This window comes from Ziziphus jujuba, chromosome 9 (genome assembly GCF_031755915.1).
Source record: "Ziziphus jujuba cultivar Dongzao chromosome 9, ASM3175591v1".
NCBI classification, from domain to species: Eukaryota; Viridiplantae; Streptophyta; class Magnoliopsida; order Rosales; family Rhamnaceae; genus Ziziphus; species Ziziphus jujuba.
In genome coordinates, this window is record NC_083387.1 from 23,733,358 (window position 1) to 23,754,531 (window position 21,174).

Consider the following 21,174-nt stretch of genomic DNA (forward strand, 5'->3'; position numbering starts at 1 on the left):
AACGATACTCACTATCATAAATTCATTTGTCATTTTTAGCAATTTTTTTTTAAGAAAATCTATTCTATCTATTTTATAAATAATAATTATTTTATTAAAAAAAATAAATCTCCCTGCAAACTCTAAAAAAACATTTCTAATTATTTTTATATTCTTTTTTGAAATAAATTTCTACTTATTTCATAAATGCATGTAATAGAATTTAAGTGAAGCAAAGAAGTACATAAATGCAAGTGCTACGACGATGACGTTTCAAATTTTCCAAATTTCGAAAAATTGGACCGTTTGGGAGGCTATGTCCGAGACGTTATAGATATGCATTCCTCATTTGGTTTCTCAGGAAACCTAATGCTGTAAAAAATAGCGATGATGGCTGAGGAATCCGACTCCACCACCAAGGCGATGGCTGGTTTTGGTTCGAAACCTGTAGCACCTATGCCCCCACGTGTCAGTTCGAACCCTAATGTTGTATTTTCCTTTTTTCCTTTTTTTTATTTTTTATTTATTCCTTCTCTATCATCCTAACCTGAGGAATTTTGACTGTGATTTTATGGGCAAACAGAGAAAGATGAGGCTAATCGAAGAACCAAAAAGGAGAAGCCTATACTAATAGCCACTCAGAGACCGAACCGGTGGGAAACCAAACCCCCGAAACTTTCCGTACAGTGTGAAGCGGAGCAATCTTGCTGGGTCAATGGTCGGTAAAGATCAAAGGGCAAGAGCCAGATCTTTGGATATTCATGAATTCTACAGGAAATCGAACGTATGCCTCTTCTCGTAAGTTCGTCCCTCACTTCTCTGTTTTCTTTGTTTGAAGAATTTCTTACCTAATTTGCCGAATCAGTTTTGTGTTTGGAGTTTGGAATCTATAAGGCGAAGAGCAAATTAGTTTTTTTTTTTTTTTTTTTTTTTTTTTTTTTTTTAAAAAAATTTTTTTACTCCAATTTTCTGGGAAAATCAGAAATTCTGGATACACATATAGCTCAGAGCATTGGGCTCTGTAATTCTGGGGCTCTTTAACCTGTTTGAAGACCTCTTAGAAATATTTCCCAGCGATCAGCATGGTGGCCCGGGCTTCTGCTTCTATTCTAACGGCAACCTTGCATCCGTGGAGGTCACTTGTTGAACAGGGTTTTATGGTCGGTCTGGGACCCCTGGATGCCAAATGCATCCTTGGAGTGATCTCTAGGTTCCTGTAGGGTAGAGATGATGGGATCAGTCCATGGATTCTCTATTCCTTTGTGTATACGTGATTGGTGTCTGACTTATCAGGAAAGGATTTTGGAGTAATGCTAGGTACATTTATTTGGTATCCCTAGTATTATTCAAGGCTTTTGATATCCTTAATTTGTTACATTTGTTTATGGACAGTGATACTTCATATTGCATTGTGTATGTGAAAGATGTAGAGTATGGTGGCATGAGTTGTCAAGAATTTGCAACAATGGGCGGTTATAGCTTATATGACGACTACCCTGCAGTGTTGTGCCAAATGTTTTCTATCTGGGTACAGCATCTCATGAAATTATTTACTGTCAGACTTCATTTGCAACTCACAAAAAATTGAAAGCTGAAAGCGATTTTGTTTTTTCATGCTGCTATATGTGTGAAGCATATGCTCTATCTTCAGTATAAATGTTAGTGTTTGATCCCACATATCTGAAAAGGGTTTCTGATATCCTCGTTCATTTATCCTTTTTTTTTTTTTTTTTTTTTTGCCCCTTCAAATTTCAGATGCTTTTTCTTGATTGATGATAATATGGTGCCATCAGTCATCAAGAATACACAACAATGGGTTAAACAACATCTATATCACTGCATGGTTTTGCCCTATGTTCTTTAGCCGGGCAACTCAAGTGAAATCATTTACTGCCAGGTGGCATCTAGTGAAATTGTTTATTCTGTCAGGCTCATTTTATGACTCATTGAATATTGAAAGCTGAAAGTGATTTTATCTGGATTTCTCCTCAAGTGAAATGATTTGCATCATAATATCACTGCTTTTGTTCTCTCATATGCATGCTTCTCTAAGTTCCCTGTGCATGCTGGCTCGCTTATGTGATTATGAAGGTGAGTCTATTGAACTATGATGCGGTTGAGCTATTGATTTCAGTATCCCCTCCAGTCCTCCGATTGTTTATGTCCACGAGGTAGCATAATCTTGGTGGGTTCAGGGAAAGGAATTCCCCAAGCTTGAAGCTTCAGCTAACTTAGGCTGGCTAACCTTGTGCTTGCTTTGCACCTTCTTCAGAGTCAGTCGGTATGCGGGGGATGTTCTTGTTTCCTCTGTATAAAACATGATTTATTTTTGCAACCAGTTATATGTATGCATACAAGCTTTAGCCTGGTCTATTTCTATTATGTAATGTTAAGTTTAGCTTTAACTTTCAAAAACAGAGCAAACACAAACTAAGGGCATAGGTAAGCAACAAATTTTTCAATGAAAACAAAATGCATACATTGCTGCTAACTTGTTGACCAATTAATGCATTAAAAGCCCTATAAATTGGTCAATGAGCACAAGGTCATTATATTTTACATGCACAAAATTGAGACAAGAATTATTTGTTATGTTACTGAAAAGAGCCTACCTCAAAACTACAACTCGCGAGGCTATAAAAAATAAAATGCAATAATGGCTCCGTCTTTATTTTTTACTTTTATTTTTAGCAACAAATATTGGCACAGTATTAATTCAGATAGAAATTCATAATCATAATAAAACACTGCAAAGGAACAAAAGCGTGCTACATATTACTTCATTCCTAGCAATGGCATGTATAGAGACAGCATACAGATTAAAAATTTATAATATACCTTAGGTGTCAGAGGCTAATTTGGAGCTTTCCAATAGAGTTTTTCTTCCTTGTGACAATCTTAAACGTTTGCCAAATTGCATCACAACTCTAATCAACTTGCGCCATCTCGGTATTTCCGACACAGAAGGGACAGCATTGAAAGAGATGCCACCCCAAATTGGCAAGTTGAAAAATCTGCAAACATTAGCAGCGTTTGTCGTAGGAAAAGATAGCGGATCCAATATTAAAGAGCTGGGTGAGCTTCAACATCTGCAGGGACCTGATCTTCTTATCGAAGGACTTGAGAATGTAATAAATGAGGAAGATGCTTCGGGGGCCAAATTGGAGGATAAGAAGCGTATTATTCGACTGGTTTTGGGGTGGAAGGGTGATAGTGACGATTCGCAGCTAGCACGAGAGGTTTTGGACAGACTCCAACCGCATACAAATCTGGAGGAATTATTTATTCGGGGATATGGAGGTACAAGCTTGCCGCCTTGGGTTGGACACCATTCATTTGTTTGTATAAAAGACATAAGGCTGTATGGTTGTAAAAACTGTTGTTGGTTGCCTGCACTGGGACAGCTCCCTTCCTTGGAAACCCTCAACATTGCTGGATTTAATATGTTGGAGAAGATAGGCAATGAATTTTACAGTGATAGTGATGGTTCTTCTTCTTCTTCTTCTTCTTCTGCGACGATATACAATCAATTGAAATTTGGTTTTGCGATGAACTGGCGTCACTTTCGGACGAGGGATGGCCTTCCAATTTAAAATCACTTAAAATTTTAAGGTGTTCGAAGCTCTTTGCACAGAGCAACATCACGCAGTGGAATCTGGGAATGCTCACCTCTCTTACATCCTTACATATCGAAAAAATAGATGGAGTGGTGGATAGATTTCCGGAGAAGGAAGGCCAGCTTCCCACCTCTCTCACTTCTCTTCGGCTATCTTGTATTCGAAACCTTAAATCCCTACATGGAAAGGCCTTCCAACAGCTCACCTCCCTTCGAAACATGTCGATTGATGGGTGCGAACGGCTCCAGTGCTTGCCAGAAGAAAGACTGCCCGCATCTATTTCTGAGTTGAAGATCAGCCGTTGTCCATTGCTAACGCCACGGTGCCAGAGAGATACAGGGGAGGATTGGCCCAAAATCCATCACATCCCGAGCATAAAATATGATTACAATCATGTCCTATATATGTCCGCCTTCTCTGTACACATTTCAGGTATTCTTTTATACCATAACTGTCATATAGTACTTTTATTTATTTATTTATTTTTTACTAATCCTGATTTTTTTTTTTTTTTCGCTAATCAAATCCTGATGTTTGTATTTATTTTGCAATAATCGTGATTACTTATTTCGTGCAATGGGCCAAAACCTGGAGCTATTTCGCACCCACAAGGGGATAAGGGATTTCCTTCAAAGTTTCTACATTCAAAACATCCTTCTTCCTTCTATCGCCTGCAATGCTTGCCATAAGAAGAAGGTCGTCCCACTTCTCTTTTATTTTTATTTTTGTTTTTTATTTTTACTACCACTTATATGATCAAAACATGCTTCTGATATAATTTTTTCCTTTAGCAAGAAAGGTCTTCAACTTGGATTTTTCTAATTCAAACTATTTTCTATTTGAAGCTTTTGTTTTTCAACCTGTCATATGATATACATGTTCTCGCTTCTATTTTGCTTTAACATACATTTAGTTATACCTAATTTAATGTTCAATACTTATTTTAATTGCAGTCCATTTCCTGCAATATATCCTCTGTCATCTGCCACTATCATCCTGGATAGAAGAAATAGAAAACGCGGATAATTTCTTATTCTGATCTTGGTATTTTTGCGCACTCTTTTCTTCCCTATTTTAACTAACTTGCGGAGGGTCTCGTTTCCAACTTCTCTCATTTGCAGTTATAATTTTGGAAGCAATCTGTTGTCGTTCACAGTAGCTGATTCAAAGATCTTACTCTTTGCGGTTTTGAAACGCAGTTCTATCTCTTATTCACCATTTCTGTCTTCAGGTGATTTTGGGAACTGGGATTTGAGTCATTATCCAACAAACTATGACAATTCATTTTTTCTGTAATTCTGGCACTTGATTGCTGGTGTTCATGTGCTCCCTACTTTTCGTTGCTATTCAACATGTGGCTTTTGTCTTGCAGTTAGCAAACGGTTGTCATTCACAGTGGATGATTCAATAACCTTATGCTTTTCGATTTTGAAATACAGTTCTAGCTCTTCTTCACCAATTCAGTGTTCAGGTAATTGAATACCTGCTACCACGGACTCTTTGATTGTTTCAAAGTGATTTTGGGAACTGGGATTTGAGTCTTTATCCATGAAACTATGAAACTTCATTTTGTCTGTAATCCCAGCACATGACTAGTGTGCTCCGTACTTTTTCATTGCTATTCAACATGTTGCTCTTGTCTATTGCAGTTAGCATCCCCTGCATAACTGATTGTATTTCAGATGGTTGAGTTCCCAAAGATGGACTTTTTAAGTTTATACAGGTAACAGAAACTCCATATTACACATTAATGAAACGATATTTATGCATTTTATACGAGCTTTAACCCAAGAAAGCAGATTTTTCTGCAGGAAAACTCAGGATTTTAAGGCATATCACAGCAGGGGTACTGCCAATTGTAACATATCTGCCACTATTTGTAAGATCTGCTTTTCTTCATGTTGCACCAATCTACGTATCCTGTATTACACTTTTGTTGCAACAAGCATCTTCCTTTGAAATTAATACATTACTTGATGCTTGTTAGAGTTAGTCCTCTGTATGATAGTCGTGTTGAAGAGTTAAAAATGCGACTATTGGTTTGAAAAGCAATATAACAATTAGCTAAAATCAACCAACACTACCACAGCCTTCAGGGACAAGAGAGGACATGGTAGGAGTGTAAAACCACATATGACATTACTAACTTTTAGCCAATATGTTCCATTTGTGACCTAATCAGAAGACAAACCACTGTCTTTGGAAATTCACCACGAAACTGAGACTTAGACAACTTTGCAAGTTCTCCTTGGTCAGAGATCTTTCTACATAATCTGGACCATTCCAATGGCTTCTTTAATTGCTGGACCAAAAGAAGTTACTTCCTTCTTACTCAAGTTTTAGCTAGTATAAAAAGAAGGTTTAAATCAGTGAGTCAGCATAACAGCTAAGGCAGAATCCACCACAGCAAAGCATTTAGGATGCACCTCAACTACTTGAGGTGGACAAAGAATGGAGGTTGTCTGCTCGTTACTACTTTTTCACGAAATATAATAGAAAGAAGTTTGTGAACAGAGTTTCAGAATTTGAGTATCCAATTTCAATTCATTGTCTCTTTTATTTTAATTTTCCGTACGGTTTTATTTCTTGGGATAAATACCTATTATAATCTTGCATTTGTGTTACATTATACCTTCTTTTAAAGATTCTCCTTGTTATCTAGGCATTTTCTATATTTCACAGACCAGGTTTTCATTCATAAGCCTTTTAGAATCTAGCTTTGCACTTGTCTTGCCTGATCATCTTCCAATTTTTGAAAAGTCTTGAGATCGCAGAATGTCAACAGTTGGTGGCCTCATTTACAAGATGTCAGTATGCGGGCGCTGCATTTTCATATCTTTGGAATTTGAAGACTAACAGGTTTCCCAAAAATTTTTCGTCCAGTGGAGAATTTGGGTTTTCCTGTAATTTGGATTCACTTGAAATTACCAGCTGCAAAATCGATCTTCGCAAACTGCTTTCACTGGGGTCTCCAAACTATCAGTTTTGCTCATATACTATGTAAATGTAAATGCAAAGATGTTTTGGATTTGCTCTCAGAGGAGGGTCTGCTTCGAGCTTATGTGGTTGAACTCTTCCTATACCATTTTCCAAACCTTAATCCTTAGGCAGAAAGGATTTTCAACATCTTAAGAGTTGTCCATTTCTTACTGTGGCGAGTTACAGTGCTTGCCCGAAGGAGGGCTGCCCACTTGTATTTCTTATTTGAAAATCTATGGATGTCCTTTGCTAAACCAATGGTGGCAATGCAGTGAGAAAAGGGGTAGTATTTTCCCAAGTTTTTTCCCTATGTTAGGACTGATGATGAGCTGATATGAAGTGCATTGAGCAGATTTGTCCATCCCTACTTGCCATACAATCAAATTTTGAGTTTGTAATTTCTGTTTCCAAAAGTGACTGGATCACATTTCTGACCAAAATATCATTGACTAGGAATTTATTTATTTAATTTTTTTACTGTAAGTATTACTTATACAAGTTGTTTTTTCACCTGCCTCTCAGGAAATGCTTTTATTTATTTATTTATTTTTAATTTATATTGATTCGCAAGTCACTAGTCATTCTAAAAATCATTGTTCTTTCTCCCTTCTGCTATTGTGTTTTGAATATATCGCTTATTTTATTTTATTTTATTTTTTTGTCTTAGTAAAATATTCTTCGTCAGTTGTAAGGAATGTTAACATCAACATCTATATCTTTCCAGGCTGTGCCTTGTGTTGTCTAGCTAGACAACATCCCATGTGTCATAAAATTGATTTATTTAGACTTTGTCAGAAACTCAGCTTCTTACTTTTAACCCATTGGCTTGCTCCTTACGTTCTTCAGAGTCGGTTTTTATGCAGGGGAAGTTCTACTTTTTTTTTTTTTTTTTTTTTGTGGTGAATATGCAGGGGAAGTTATTGTTTACTTTCAAAAACAGTGTTTCCTCTGTATAACAATGTTACACCTTTTCCGAAGAGTTGCATCAACTTGCTAATTTTCTATTTTACATAAATCGTTCTGGATGTAGGAATGGACGTGAAGATAAAGAAAAGCTAGTGTTTCCTGCATATAGTGTATAATTTTATTTTTTTTCCCCAAATTAAAATGTATAAAACTACGTTATAAATTTTCTTTTTAACCAACTTTTCTTATTTTTTATTTTTTTAATCTCTTTCCCTTTTTTTATAAATAATAAATTTTTTTAAAAAATAAAATTTCTTTACAAACTCTTATATATCATGAGCTTTTCTCTTATTATTTACTGGCTATTACAGATCACAACATACTTGAGAATCAAACTTCTTGTTTTTAGTGGTAAATACCATACCCTTAAAGATTTGAATTGATAAAGGTATACTATTGATTCAACTTGAACAAGTTCCGTTAAGATATTTGTCGCATAACTTTGGTTGATATGCTTGATCTTTTAGATATTATGTTTTATAGTATGTATTTAGTAGAAAGTGAACATCGAAAATAGTATATATTTATCAATCTTCGAGATTTAAAATGGGAATTGTATTGTTCCTACTTTTCATTCTTATAAGATAAAGTGAAATTTGTAGTTCAAGTTTTTTTTATACATGGGAAGTTTTTAGTAACATTCATGGAAATGGAATAATGCATGTAAAAGTTTTCCAAATGGTGTGAGACTCACTTTACAAGTCTTTCTCTGGTTTGACGCCTTACATTCATGGAACTAACCCAGAATTATTAATAAAGACAAACAAAAGAAACCAGCCAGGTGTTGTGGTTCTCTAACCACTTTAGAGAAGAAATATGAGAAGAAAATAAAAGAATTCTATTAATCTCTTAAAAATAGAATACAAAAATAAAAACTTCTCTCATGGAGGATTCTCTCGTGGAACCTCTCTCTGCACTCTCCAATTCTCTCTGGAATTGCTCACTCTTCTCTCAAGTTCTCTCTGGAACTTAAACAACTCTCTCTCTTGGAGTTTTCTCTCAATTCTCCTCACTTGGGAGGATTGAGATTGCTCTCTTGGCTTGGTTTTTATGCAAAGGTAAGGAGCCTATTTATAGGCTTACAAGGCCACACTTTTCAACATCTTAGCCCACAATTGTTGATCGGTGCAGCATGTCAACAATGGTGGCTGTCAACAATGGTGGCTGTGGTTGGTGCGGTTGGTGTGGTTGGTGAGGTTGTGGGTTGGTGCGGCTGGACTTCACAATTCTCCCCCTCCAGCCGCATTTAAAACTGATGGTCATCTGCCATCTATTCCAGCTATGTTTCTGCATAGCTTCAGCTTCTCTTGAGCAACAACTTTTGTTAGCATATCTGCTGGATTCTCTTTTGTGTGGATCTTCATCAGTTTCAGCAACTGTTGATCTATTACTTCGCGTATCCAATGATAGCGGATGTCAATGTGCTTTGTACGGGAATGATACATTGAGTTTTTGCTCAAATTCATGGCACTTTGGTTATCACAATGTATCTTGTAGTCTTCTTGCTTGATGCCCAATTCTGTGAGAAAACGCTTTAACCACAACATTTCCTTACCCGCTTCCGCTGCGGCAATGTACTCTGCTTCAGTAGTGGATAAAGCAACACACTTCTGCAATCTTGACTGCCATGACACAGCTCCCCCTGCAAAAGTGTAGAGATAACCTGATGTAGACTTTCTATTATCAGGGTCTCCGGCCATATCTGCATCTGTATAGCCTTCTAAGATTGGATCACCTCCCCCGTAGCACAAGCACAGCTTCGATGTACCGTTAAGATACCTGAGAATCCATTTGACTGCTTCCCAGTGTTTCTTTCCAGGATTTGAAAGAAATCTGCTCACAACACCTACTGCATGAGCAATGTCTGGTCTGGTACATACCATTGCATACATCAGACTTCCTACCGCTGAAGAATATGGTACTGAAACCATCTCCTCTATCTCTTCTTTGGATGAGGGGCACATTCTCTTACTCAACTTAAAATGATTTGCAAGTGGAATGCTGACCGGTTTGGCTTTATCCATGTTGAATCTCTTTATCACCCGTTCAACATACTTCTCTTGAGATAGCCATAACCTTCTATTCTTCCTGTCTCGGATTATTTGCATTCCCAAAATTTGTTGAGCTGGTCCTAAGTCTTTCATATCAAAAGACTTAGACAATTCTTTCTTCAGCTGACTAATCTTCATTGCATCTTGTCCAACGATCAACATGTCGTCCACATATAGCAAAAGTGCAATGAAGTTTCCACCTGAAAATTTTTTAATATAAACACACTGGTCTGCTGCAGTCCTTTTATAGCCTTGACTCACCATAAACGAGTCAAACTTCTTGTACCATTGTCTTGGTGCTTGCTTGAGGCCATACAAGCTCTTCTTTAGCTTGCATACAAGGTTTTCTTTCCCTGAAACCTCAAATCCTTCTGGCTGCTCCATGTAGATTTCTTCATGTAAATCACCGTGAAGAAATGCTGTCTTCACATCCATCTGCTCAAGCTCTAGGTTTAGACTTGCTACTAAACCAAAAATGACTCGAATTGAAGTCATTTTTACCACTGGTGAAAAAATCTCATCAAAGTCAATTCCTTTCTTCTGAAGAAATCCTTTGACCACCAATCGGGCTTTGTGTTTCACCACCCTTCCGCTGCCATCTTTCTTGAGCTTGAACACCCATTTATTCTTTAGTGCCTTCTTTCCTGTTGGAAGCTCAACCAACTCATAAGTATGATTTTTCTGCAAGGATTCCATCTCATCTTGCATTGCTTGCAGCCACTTTTCCTTCTCTTGATGAGAAACAGCTTCCTGGAAACTCTCTGGCTCCCCTTCTTCAGTAAGCAGAATATACTCAGATTCTGGAAATCTCTTTGATGGAATTCGGCCTCGCTCAGATCTCCGAACTTGTAAACCACTGGTTTCAGGAGGTGTACCATCATCTGACCGCTGTGATGGCCCTGCAGCTGCTTGAGAGGATTGAGTCTCCCCCTGCTCATTATCCCCTTCTTCCTCCTGGTCTGCTTCTGGTATATCTTCATGCACCTCATTATCCTCTGTGGCTATTTGTGCTGGTGCTGGATTAGGACAAAAATTCTCGGCACTAGAACTATAATTAGGAGACATTCTGGGCTTTTCAATGTCTTCCATTTTCTGGTTTTCTTGGAATACTACATCCCTGCTTCTAATAACCTTCTTGGTTTTCGGGTCCCATAACCTGTATCCGAATTCTTCGTCTCCATATCCTATAAAGATGCATGGAGTAGATTTTGCATCGAGCTTCTGTCTGAGCTCCTTGGATACATGTACATAAGCTATACAACCAAACACTCTTAAATGAGAGTAGGAGGGAATCTTACCCGACCACATTTTCTCCGGAATTTCAAAATTCAACGGTACTGACGGTGATCTGTTGATTAAATAGCAGGCGGCACGAACAGCTTCTCCCCAGAATGGCTTTGGCAGTTTAGCCATACTGAGCATACTTCTGACCTTTTCCATAATGGTTCGGTTCATTCTTTCGGCTATTCCATTATGTTGTGGGGTGCGAGGGACCGTCTTCTCATGTCGAATGCCGTGTCTTCTGCAGTAGGCATCGAACTCCTTGGAAGTATACTCGCCTCCATTATCTGAACGGAGACATTTCAGCTTCTTTCCTGTTTCACGCTCTACCATGGTATGAAACAGTTTGAAGTAATCCAATACCTGGTCCTTTGTCTTCAAGAAATATACCCACACCTTCCGAGAAGCATCATCAATGAAGGTCAGGAAATACTTGTTGCCACCTAATGATTCCACCTCCATGGGACCACAAACATCAGAGTGCACCAGACTAAGCAACTCTGATTTTCTCGATGCAGAGGAACTGAAGGAGACTCTATGTTGCTTACCAAACAAGCAGTGATTACAAGGATCTAGCGCAGGATCCTTGCAAACAGTGATAAGCTTCTTCCTTGCCAAAGTGGACAATCCTTTTTCACTCATGTGACCGAGTCTCTGGTGCCACAGATTTTGAGACGCCTCTCCTTCTGCAATATTGAGGCTGTCTGCACATATCTTCACATGAGTCTTGTACAACGTTCCACAAATATGTCCTCGGGCGACAACTATGGCACCTTTCGTCATTTTCCATGTGCCTTTGCTGAAATAGTTGTCATAGCCTTGCTTGTCTAAGGCTACTCCCGAAAGTAGATTAAGCCGAAGATCTGGAACATGACGGACATCCTTCAAAATGATTGTACAACCAACATTCGTTTTTATCTGAATATCACCAGTTCCCATAATCTTTGCGAAACTGGAATTTCCCATCTTTACCGTACCAAAGTCTCCTGCTTTGTACGTTTTAAAGAAATCTCTGTGTGGAGTGACATGGTAGGATGCTGCAGTATCGACTACCCACTCAACATCTTGGGTTGATATATGAAGGCATGTCTCTTCTTCGGTGGAGCAGAGCGCCACTTCTCCTGTACAAGTGACTAGTGTCTCTCCATCCTTCTTCGGCTGATTACCTTGGAGTCTCTGCTCTCTCAACAACTTTCTGCAGTTCTTCTTCATGTGACCCTCCAGGCCACAATGATAGCACTTATACGATGATTTTCTGCCATCTGTAGATCTGCCTCTGCTCTTGCTCCTGCCTCTCCCCCTATCTCGACCACCTCTTTGCTGTCTTCCTCTCTCTGTGACGAGGGCATGTGACTGATCCATGCCAATGTCCTTTCTCCTGGCCTCTTCATTAAATAGGGCATCCTTAACCATAGCCATAGTAAGTTTGCCATTCGGGGCCGAATTGCTGAGAGAGACTACCAATGTCTCCCAACTGTCTGGAAGAGAGCTTAGAAGTAGGAGGGCCTGATCCTCATCCCCTAGTTGGTAATCCACAGCAGATAGTTGATTTACCAAGCTCTGGAACTCACTGGTATGCTCGGCTACAGAAGTTCCACTCTGTAATGTGAGATGTACCAATCGCTTAAGCAACAGGGCTTTGTTCCGAGCAGTCTTGGCCTGGTACATGTCCTCCAATTTTGTCCAGAGGGCATATGCATCCGTTTCCTTCGCTACATGATGGAAGACACTGTGGTCGATCCATTGCCTGATCTGACCGATCGTTTTCTTGTTTAATTTCTTCCATTCTGCTACTTTGCTGGGATCGGGGTTTTCGCCTTTAGCTTCTATAGGATCAAACAGATCCTTACAATTGAGGAGATCTTCCATCCGAGGTCTCCAAAGTGTATAATTTGTGGCAGTGAGCTTAACCATAGCTCCCGAAGATGATTCTTCCATTGACATTATGGCTTGACCAAAAATGGAGCTGAATTTGGCAAAACGGAGTTAACCGTTGCGTCCGGAACGGCCGAAAATGGTGGACTTGACTCTTCCGGGGTCAAAATATAATTACCAGAAATTTTGGGGCCAAAATGTAATTTCACAAAATTTCTGGGTCAACCTGCAAATACAGAAACTACAGGGGTCAATCTGTAATTTCCAATAGTTCAGGGGCTGCACCGTAATTTCAGAAAACTACAGGGGTCACTCTGTAATTTCCAATACTTCAGGGGCTGTTCCGTAATTTCCGAAACTTCAGGGGCTGTTCCGTAATTTCAGAAAATATTGCTGACGTGGCACCACGTGGCAGATGACGTGGCAGATGACGTGGCAGATGACGTGGCGACACGTGGCAGATGACGTGTCGGCTGGCGTGGCAGATGACGTGGCAGGGGTTCGCTGACGTGGCTGCTGACGTGGTCGTCTTCAACCTCCAGACGGCGCGTGGGCGCGTGAACAGTTGCAGAAAAATTTCAGTCGGCGCGTGAGGGCGCGTGTGACGTCCGTTTTCTCTCCGGCGAACTTCGTTGTTCTCCTCTCGTCGGGTACTTTCACGTGGGATTGTCAAATTAATTATTTGAGCAACTTTCCGAAACACCAACTTGAAGAACAGTAGCTTTGTTTCTTCAAATTTTGGACCCAAGCTCTCAACCAGGAGCTCTGATACCACTTGTTGTGGTTCTCTAACCACTTTAGAGAAGAAATATGAGAAGAAAATAAAAGAATTCTATTAATCTCTTAAAAATAGAATACAAAAATAAAAACTTCTCTCATGGAGGATTCTCTCGTGGAACCTCTCTCTGCACTCTCCAATTCTCTCTGGAATTGCTCACTCTTCTCTCAAGTTCTCTCTGGAACTTAAACAACTCTCTCTCTTGGAGTTTTCTCTCAATTCTCCTCACTTGGGAGGATTGAGATTGCTCTCTTGGCTTGGTTTTTATGCAAAGGTAAGGAGCCTATTTATAGGCTTACAAGGCCACACTTTTCAACATCTTAGCCCACAATTGTTGATCGGTGCAGCATGTCAACAATGGTGGCTGTCAACAATGGTGGCTGTGGTTGGTGCGGTTGGTGTGGTTGGTGAGGTTGTGGGTTGGTGCGGCTGGACTTCACACCAGGAAGCTTCCCACATATTCTTAATCGTATTGCCAAAGACTTAAAATCCATCAAACAAAATAAAGCTGAATGCTCTGAGCTAACTTATATATGTACACAACATATATATCATTCAAACTCTTCTTTCACTCATCAAACTCTTCTTATTTGCTACAGAGAAATTTTTTTCATTCATTACTCCAATTCCTCAATTTTGTATACACCAGAAAACACTATGGCTGCAGAACTAATAGAAGGAGCTTTACTCTCTGCTTCTCTTCAGGTTTTGTTTGAAAAGATGGCTTATGGGGATGTCTATGGATTCATCCGGAGAATAAAACTCGAAGATTGTTTGCTCAAGAAGTTGAAGAATAAGCTGCTGTCAGCTACCTCAGTGCTGAATGATGGCGAGGAGAAGCAAATAAAAAACAAAGCTGTGAGGGAGTGGCTTGCTGTCGCTGAGCTCGAGGAAGCAATCTATGATGCAGAGGACCCAGTGGATGAGATCCAGAGTGAAGCTTTGCGATGGAAGATTGATGGTGAATCTGGAAACGGCTCACATCAGGTACTGAACTTCAACTCAACTTCCTTTTCTGCATTTAACTAACATGATGTAGAGTGGAGATGGAGGAAATCCTTGATAGATTGGAATTCATTTTGCAATAAAGGATTTCCATGGCCTCAAAGTAGGTGTTCAAAGCACAACTACATGAAGAACACCTTGCAACTTCTTTAGTAGAAGAATCTGGTGTGTATGGCAGGGCTGATGTCAAAGAAGCCATCCAAATGAAATCATTTTAAAATGGTAGGCATTTCAACATCTTTCCTGCCTTACATTTTAAAATTCCATTATTCCAAGAGCTCCAGTACTTGCCTGAAGAAGGTCTTCCAGCTTCGCTTTCACATTTGGATATTGGTTTCTTTCCTTTGTTAAGTCGAAGTTGCCAAGGGAAAGATTGGCCCAAGATTGCTCACATTCCTCATGTTTATACAGATCATCCATATTCAGATTTTCCAGGGATAGACATGTCCATTGTCCGTAAAAATGTTCGGGTATTATTATTCTACAATATTTGATATGATGCCTTTAGTCTTTTTTTGTTTTCATTGAAATCAAAAATACATCAATCATTATAAACCTACTCGCTATTAGAGATGGTTCAATTTTTTCTTGTGTTGTTTCTTGCTGGGATGGATTCTCTTATATTTTCCAAAACATAGATGCAGTTAACATCTAATTTAATTTAGATGTTTGTATCCATCCACCCAAAAATTTTGCTTTAGTAAATTTGGAATTCATATGATTATCATGCCTTTCAGATGATGTAGTTTATTTGTAATAAAGGTCCTTAATTTATATTTTCCTGGTTAAATTAGTTGCGAAATTGAGACTTATTTTTGGAAGTGGTAACATACATGCTCTCATTGTAATTTTAGGTACTTCGTTTTGATAATCAAAAAACAACCAAGGCTCTTTTCCCTTTTGCTTTATAAAAGTAGTTATACTTGATATAAATATTCAATACCCATTTAAATGCAGCCCATGTCCTCACTCTGGCATAGCCCTAATTTTGGATAGATGGGAACAAATATGAAAGCGATTTGTTATTATGTACCATTTGAAATGATGGAGAGAAAAGGAAAAAGGGTCTCTGCTTTAATTGTGAGAAAAGAATCACTTTAGAACATTGATGCAAGTCCAAGTTGGGCATCGTAAAGTTATGCTGTCGATCTATTACAAACTTCCTCACCATTTCAACTAGCTTGTAATGAGGTTTCATTTCCAAGTTCTCTCAGCTGCAACTTGCACAGCTGGAATCAAAATTTAGCTATTCAATATTGGAAAGCTTTATGGTTTTGAGATTTGCTTCTAGCTCTTCTTTTCCATTTTAGCGTTCAGGTATGTATTACGTACTACCATAGACTCTTTGATTGTTACAAACTGTTTTTGGGAATTAATTTCTGTGGTTTGATCAACTTCCTACTTTTCACAGCAATTCGACTTTTAGCTCTGGTATATTGCAGTACGCATCCCCTGCATAACCAAATTTATTTTACATATGTTCAAGTTTCCAAAGATGGTCTTTCTCTTTCATTCAGGTAAAAACCAGAAATTACACAATAATAATGAAAAGATGTATATTTTATACCACCTTCAATCAATTTTTTCTGTCGGAATTTATAGGAACATTTGAAGCACATCACAACATTGTACTGCAAATCATAATTAAGCTCTTGCCCTTTTTAAGATATTGTTCTCGGTATCCTTATAGAATCAGTAAGTGACACAATCTTTGTTTGAGATTCAATTTGCCATATAATAGTGGTTTCAAGGCCTCTCTTCCTTGTATGCAGATTTGTACATATTCCTTTTATTTTTTGATAATAATTCATTTCATTCTTTATTTTTTTCCATTGGTGGTTACGTGTTGGTGAATCTACAGTATCATGCCGCTCTTGACCAATTAAATTTCAGTTCAGGTTCAACCACATTTTTGGCTTGGTATTGATCTTCTTCAAAGTCAGTTAATGTGCAGGGGAATCTCTTCTTTACATTCAAAAATTTTCTTTTCTCTGTAATAAAACATGATTTTGTATTCTTTGCTTACTAAGCGTATGCATAATGTAAATTATGCAATTATATATGTATGCCTAAAGGGTATCAACAGAACAGAAAGTTTTTTGTGACAGTAAAACCAAATTCTGTCACAAAATATATATATATATATATATATATTTATATATTTCTTAATGAACGAGCAGCAATTTATAGCATAAGCCTTAATGCTTGGATGGAAAGAAAAAGATAACAATTCCTTTCAAAAAGTTTTCAACCTTCCCAGATTCAAGCTTCTGAGGAAATAATCTCTGTGGAGATCATGATTCTCCTTGTGAATCAAATGATCAACTTCCTAGTTTGCAACCCGATGAATCAAGCAGATCAAACACTATTATAAGCGGTGGCTTTTTCATTGCAATGGCTATTGGTTTTGCGTTTGGGCTTTTTAGCAGCATTATTTCATGCAACAAGAAGATTCTAAAGTCCCTGTTGAAACTTTTTTGCAAAAACCACCTCTACTAGTTCAAATCTAAAATATTGTAGTAATGCAATGTTCCAACCATATTATATTGTCTTCCCAGATCGCCAACACTTTTTGAATTCTTTAAATTAAAAGCCAGGATAAACATAATCTTTGTACTGTTTTTCTTTCTTATATTGTAATGTAAATAATAAATTCACTCTTTCTCTATTTCTTCAGGCCGTCATTGTGGACTGACATTAAGTGTTTGAAAACCTCCTGCTTGATAATCTCTCTCTATATATCTATGCAGTTCTCTTTTGAGGGACTATAGATGACCAAATTTGTTGGAAATCATCAAAAGGAGGGTCTGTTGGGTGTTGTAGCAACTTATTGTTGGTACTGGAACGAACTCCTCTTTCCAGCGAGGAGAGCAATATATATAATAGGTAAATAGGATCATCTACTTTCCTGCATCCCATTAAGAATATGGAACCACATATTACCTGACAGTATAAGAAAAAAAGTTAGTATATGGATATAGATTGTCCAGGATGTTCTAATGAATTCAATAAGTGGTGCAGATCTAGAGACTAAAATACAGACAGATAAACATGGAGCCGGTGTTCACTTAAGGTAATTACAAGCACATATAATAGAAACATCTATTTTCCTGCATTGTTTTATAAAGGAAGGTACAGCAGAGGCTTAGTTTTTTGATGTGGTGAACAAAATAATACTGTTAAAAAGCCCAAATGCAAAGCCAATAGCCATTGCAATGAAAAAGCCACTGTTTATGATATTGTTTGACCTGCTTGATTCGTTGGGTGGCCCACTAGGAATTTGATCTGTTGATGAACATGGTGAAGCATGATCACGGATCACCACAGAGATTATTTCCTTCAAAGCTTGAATATAGGAAGGTTGAAAACTGACCTCGTGGAGGAATTTCTCCATATAGTTGATTGTCTGCAACATTAAACTTAGACAAAAAGCTAACCTTTACCAACGAAGGTGGTATTATTCCTGAAAGTTTGTTACATGACAAATCCAAAATCTCTATGCTCGTCATACCTGAGAAACTAGAAGGTATTGGTCCTGATATCTTGTTGAACTTTAGAACTAAAATGTGAAGCTTTCTAAGATTCCCAAACTCTGGCCAAATGGGTCCACTAAGGTTGTTGTAACTTAAATCCAAGGTGGGTGGAAATCTCTGGAAATGATTATACTGCAACCCTTTTATGTTCACATTCCTCTTCAGGAAAAGGGGGAAATCTGGGGAAGGTTCCTGTAATGAGATATCCTTATCGATGAGGCTTCTTGTTGCTGTGATGCTTTTCGTGTTGTTTGAGGTATAGAACCTGTAAGTCTCCAATGGCAATAATGAGAACCTTGAGCTTTTGGAAATGCAGAGTAGGATCTGCAGGCAACTCTTCGTTATGGAAGTTCATTAAGAGGACTGAAGTGGTAAGGTTTGACATTTATGTAGGATTTAAGTGTAGAAGAAAGATTAGACAAGCTGGAATTTGAAAGAGAGAGGTAAGAGAGGGTATGAAAATCCTTGAAACTTTCTGGTAGTAGGCTTCCAAAGTTATTCTGAGCAAGATTTACAATATTCAAATGCTTACAAGTAGGAAAGTTGTTGGGAATAGGCCCAGTAAAGCTATTAGAAGCTAAATCAAGAGTGCTCAAAGTAGCCAGTGTGGAACAGTTAAGATTCTTTTAGACCCTCCAACAAATTATTTCATATGTTTAACACAGACAAAGCAGGAGAACTTAGGAGGAAGGTATAGAACCAGTAAAACTATTTGAATGAGCTGCCAAATATTTCAGCTTTGGACAGTAATGAAAAACATATGGGATAATTCCAGTAAACCCATTAGAAGATATATCCAAATGAACAAGGTTAATGAGTTTGCCGATTGCTTTGCTTAGTGGTCCTGAAAACTTGTTATCTTGAATGTCTAAGGAAATTAACTTTTGCAGTTGAAATATAGCTTCAGATATACCACCAGTGAGATCATTCATGCGGGGAGATAGTTGTTTTAAAGAACTACAATTTCCAAGTTGTGGAGGAAGCTTTCCAGAGAAGTAGTTGTTTGCGAGATTCAATACCTGTTGTGTAGAAGAATTATCACAGATAGTAGCAGGAAGGTACCCATTGAAGGAGTTTTGAGAAAGACCAAAGATCTTGAGTGAAGGTAATTGGATATCGGCAGGAACATAGCCAGAAAAAGCATCAGAGCTCAAGTCTAGAACCTGTAAATTTCACAAATAGGACAGTGACAGAGGAAGTGTGCCTTGAAGGATGTTCTGAGAGAGATTTAAGTGTTGTAAAGAGAGTTTGCCAAAGAGTCTCTTCTTGGTAAGCTCCAACTTTACTACTCTGCTTGTTTCAATGGGATTGGCCAATGCCAAAGATGATGAAGAATTGCATGTTATGCCTTTTCATACACAGCAATTAGAAGACAAATTGGTGCTCCACCCATCGATCATCAACATCTTCATCCCGCTCATAAAATCCTGTAATGCTCTCATATCATTTGGGTTGCATGTGAGGTTCTTCTGAGAACTCATACTCAAAGCCTGATCAGCTTGGAAGATGAACCCCACAATAATAATAATCACCAAGAAATCATAGACACCCATATCACAGCAAGTGAATCCACAATTAGCAAGATGAGAGAAGCTGAGTGCATAGAAACCCAAAACTTATGCAAACTGCATGAAATAGTTTATTAACTAACATGGTAATTCGGTTAGTTGCAAAATGTTTATGTTTATATAAGTAAGGTATGTATATTAAAAAAAAGATGTTTATTATACTTTGTTATTTTTCTAGTTTTCTGTAATGAATATGACATATTCAAATAGAGTACGGACTGATAGATTGAAGCCAAACCACGATTCAACCAAAAAAACCAAAAGCAAAACAAGGTCAAGTCCCGATCAAAAATCAAAAAAGTCAAGTCAGCTCATATAGTCTCTGTAGAAAAAAAAGCAGTAGACTCAATTATGTAAGCATCCATTGATGACTTTGAGGATAAAGAGAAGCTAGTTTAGTGGGTTAATGACTATGTACAACCTTGACGCCTCGAGCTTAAATATCTACAAGCATTTGCCAATTGCAAAAATTTACTTATGCGACAAGTAACTGCCTAATACAAGACAAACTCTTGCAGCCAATAGGAAACTTCCTTCAACATTAAGTAGCCAATCAAAACACACGAGGTGGTGGAGCAATGGAAGGACGCCGGACGACTAATTACCTTGCCGGTCTGAGGTTGCTAGTTCGATCTTTGGCAAGCCCCATGAGCAGGTTCTGTGCTGCACACTGGTATGCTCAATTCACAACTGGTGGAGGGTACTACAAAGGCTGTATATTGTTGATCTGGATTCTCACAGGATTATGAAAGATGGCCAATTATATGCTAACTCATGTAGCTCCTAGGCCAATGATATCCATGGTGAGGACCATATTTTTCCCCCCCAAAAAAATTAAAAAAAAAAAAAAAAACAAAAAATGAAAATGGTAGCCAATCAAATACTTTCGTTATGAAGTTGCCGCCACTTCAAAATTACAAATTGAATTATTATTATTATTATTATTATTATTATTAACATATACCTTGGCTTTTTTAAACTGAAATTTCTGTTTTTTTCCATTAAAAAATAATTTCTTTTGTTTGTTTTGTCATTAATTCCTGGGTTTAAATAAATGGGTTGTGCTTCTTTCTACTGGTTTTGTGATTTAGACGTGCAGTTTCTGCTCGGTTATGTTGGTCTTCTTCGATGTTGTATTTGACATTTTCTTCATTTTTTTTTATTATTATTGATATTTATATATATATATTGTATTGTACTTTAGCAAATTGGAAATGGGTTTTGAGAATTCAGAGGGCATTCATTGAATGCTATATCGACTGAACAGAAAGAAGCTATAAACATTACCTAGAGTTTTCACGTCCAATCATATGTAAAAAAGTATATAGGAATAGGATATCTCTCTATGCATTTTGTTTTTCATCTTGAAGAAGCACTTTTCCATTGGTTCATTCTACTGAACTTATCAAGTTACTTTGCATCATCAGAGATTGACTTTGATGGTCTTTTTGAATTTGGGTATGTTTAATCTTTTAATAAGAATAGTTTATTGATAATTGTAATCTGTTTTTTTTTTTTTTTTTTTTTTTTTTTTTGGTTGGT

At 37.8% G+C, this 21,174-nt stretch overlaps 2 long non-coding RNA genes across 3 annotated transcripts; one reads left to right on the forward strand and one right to left on the reverse strand.

Annotated features, from left to right (window-relative positions):
• Positions 1-221: 221 nt before the first annotated feature.
• Positions 222-2,470, forward strand: LOC132799347 (uncharacterized). Of its 2 annotated transcripts, none has more exons than XR_009640770.1 (4): positions 222-465; positions 563-777; positions 962-1,507; positions 1,735-2,470. It is a non-coding gene; the product is annotated as an uncharacterized LOC132799347 (long non-coding RNA). The 2 variants fall into 2 exon arrangements; XR_009640771.1 differs by having other exon boundaries at positions 1,054-1,507.
• LOC125424134 (uncharacterized) lies at positions 1,689-2,957 on the reverse strand. The gene is made up of 2 exons (XR_007242960.2): positions 2,818-2,957; positions 1,689-2,286 (listed from the first exon to the last, which is right to left on the reverse strand). It is a non-coding gene; the product is annotated as an uncharacterized LOC125424134 (long non-coding RNA).
• Between the last annotated feature and the right edge of the window lie 18,217 nt (positions 2,958-21,174).